The sequence below is a fragment of the Arachis stenosperma genome, chromosome 4 (assembly GCF_014773155.1).
Source record: "Arachis stenosperma cultivar V10309 chromosome 4, arast.V10309.gnm1.PFL2, whole genome shotgun sequence".
Taxonomy (NCBI): Eukaryota; Viridiplantae; Streptophyta; class Magnoliopsida; order Fabales; family Fabaceae; genus Arachis; species Arachis stenosperma.
The window spans coordinates 34,422,544-34,425,440 of NC_080380.1; the positions used below are offsets into that span (position 1 = coordinate 34,422,544).

At 33.1% G+C, this 2,897-nt stretch overlaps 1 non-coding gene across 1 annotated transcript; it reads right to left on the reverse strand.

The window, feature by feature from the left end:
• Positions 1-1,900: 1,900 nt before the first annotated feature.
• LOC130977435 (small nucleolar RNA R71) lies at positions 1,901-2,004 on the reverse strand. Its single transcript, XR_009085125.1, has one exon. It is a non-coding gene; the product is annotated as a small nucleolar RNA R71 (small nucleolar RNA).
• Between the last annotated feature and the right edge of the window lie 893 nt (positions 2,005-2,897).

The window sequence follows — 2,897 nt, forward strand, 5'->3', positions numbered from 1 at the left end:
AAAAACCAAACATATTTTTGTTTCTTGTTTGAGTCTTGAGTCAATTTTTAAGTTTGGTGTCAATTGCATGTTTTTAAAATTTATGCATTTTTTTCAAAAAATTCATGCATGGTGTTCTTCATGATCTTCAAGTTGTTCTTGATAAGTCTTCTTGTTTGATCTTCATATTTTCTTGTTTTGTGTCTTTTGTTATTTTTCATATGCATTTTTGAATTCATGGTGTCTAAGCATGAAAAATTTTTAAGTTTGGTGTCTTGCATGTTTTTCTTTTCTTGAAAATTTTTCAAAAATAAGTCTTGATGTTCATCTTGATCTTCAAAGTGTTCTTGGTGTTCATATTGACATTCATAGTGTTCTTGCATGCATCATTGGGTTTGATCCAAAATTTTCATGTTTTGGGACATATTTGTGTTTTTCTCTCTCATCATTAAAAATTGAAAAATCAAAAAAATATCTTTTCCTTGTTTTACTCAAAAATTCAAAATCTTTGGGTTGACTTAGTCAAAAATTTTTAAAATTAGTTGTTTCTTGTTAGTCAAGTAAAGATTTTAATTTTTAAAAATCCTATCTTTTCAAAATCTTTTTCAAAAAATCAAATCTTTTTCATTTTTTATTATTTTTGAAATTTTTAAAATTTGATTTTTAAAATATTTTTCTTATTTTTATTTCATAATTTTCGAAAACTTTACTAACAATTAATGTGATTGATTCAAAAATTTGAAGTGTGTTACTTTCTTGTTAAGAAAGGTTCAATTTTTAAATTCTAGAATCATATCTTTTAGTTTCTTGTTAGTCAAGTAATCAATTTTAATTTTAAAAATTAAATCTTTTCCAAAATATCTTTTTCAATCATATCTTTTCAAAATATCTTTTTCAAATCATATCTTTTTCAAAATCAATTTCAAAATCTTTTCCAACTTCTTATCTTTTCAAAATTGATTTTCAAATCTTTTTCAACTAACTGATTGACTTTTTGTTTGTTTCTTATCTTTTTCAAAACCACCTAACTACTTTTTTCTCTTTAATTTTCGAAAACTCCTCATCCTTTTTTAAAATTCTTTTTAATTAACTAATTGTTTCAAATTTTAATTTTAATTGTATTTCTTATTTCAATTTTCGAAAATCACTAACTATTTTTCAAAAACAATTTTCGAATTTCTCTCTCTCATCTTCTTCTACTTATTTATTTAATTACTAACACTCTTCTCTTCATTTAAAAATTCGAACTCTCTCTTCTCCTCTATGTTCGAATTTTTCTCATCCTTCTTTTATTCTTTTCTTCTTCTACTCACATAAAGGAATCTCTATACTGTGACATAGAGGATTCCTCTTCCTTTTCTGTTCTCTTCTTTTTCATATGGGCAGGAGCAAGGACAAGGATATTCTTGTTGAAGCAGATCCTGAACCTGAAAGGACTCTGAAGAAGAAGCTAAGAGAAGCTAAAGCACAACAATTCAGAGAAAACCTTACAGAGAATCTCGAAAAAGAAAGAGATATGACCGAACCCAATAACAATGGTGGAAGCGCAAGGAGGATGCTTGGTGATTATACTACACCTACTTCTAATTTTTATGGAAGAAGCATCATCTCAATCCCTGCCATTGGAGCAAACAATTTTGAGCTGAAGCCTCAACTAGTTGCTCTAATGCAACAGAACTGCAAGTTTTATGGACTTCCATCAGAAGATCCCTATCAGTTTTTAACTGAATTCTTGCAGATCTGTGATACTGTTAAGACTAATGGAGTAGATCCTGAAGTCTACAGGCTCATGCTTTTCCCTTTTGGTGTAAGAGACAGGGCTAGAACATGGTTGGACTCACAACCTAAAGATAGCATGGACTCTTGGGATAAGCTGGTCACAGCCTTCTTGGCCAAGTTCTTTCTTCCTCAAAAGCTAAGCAAGCTTAGAGTGAATGTTCAGACCTTCAAACAAAAAGATGGTGAATCCCTCTATGAAGCTTGGGAAAGATACAAGCAGTTGACCAAAAAGTGTCCTTCTAGCATGCTTTTAGAGTGGACCATTTTAGATATATTCTATGATGGTCTATCTGAGCTTTCTAAGATGTCACTGGACCATTCTGCAGGTGGATCCACTCACCTAAAGAAAAGGACTGCAGAAGCTCAAGAACTTATTGACATGGTTGCAAATAACCAATTCATGTACACCTCTGAGAGGAATCCTGTGAGTAATGGGACACCTCAGAAAAGGAGAGTTCTTGAAATTGATACTCTGAATGCCATATTGGCTCAGAACAAAATGTTGACTCAGCAAGTCAACATGATTTCTCAGAGTCTGAATGGATGGCAAAATGCATCTAACAGTACTAAAGAGGCATCTTCTGAAGAAGAAGCTTATGATCCTGAGAACCCTGCAATTGCAGAGGTGAATTACATGGGTGAACCCTATGGGAACACCTATAATTCCTCATGGAGAAATCATCCAAATTTCTCATGGAAGGATCAACAAAAACCCCAACAAGGCTTTAATAATGATGGAAGAAACAGGTTTAGCAATAGCAAGCCTTTTCCATCATCTTCTCAGCAACAGACAGAAAATTCTGAGCAGAACCCCTCTAGCTTAGCAAACATAGTCTCTGATCTATCTAAGGCCACTTTAAGTTTCATGAGTAAAACAAGATCCTCCATTAGAAATTTGGAGGCACAAGTGGGTCAGCTAAGTAAGAAAATCACTGAAACTTCTCCTAGTACTCTCTCAAGCAATACAAAAGAGAATCCAAAAAGAGAGTGCAAGGCCATTGATATTATCAAAATGGCCGAATCCAAGGAGGAAGGGGAGGACGTGAATCCCCATGAGGAAGACCTCCTGGGATGTCCTCTGAACAGAAGGGAGTTCCCTATTGAGGACCTAAAGGAATCTGAGGCTCATATAGAGACCA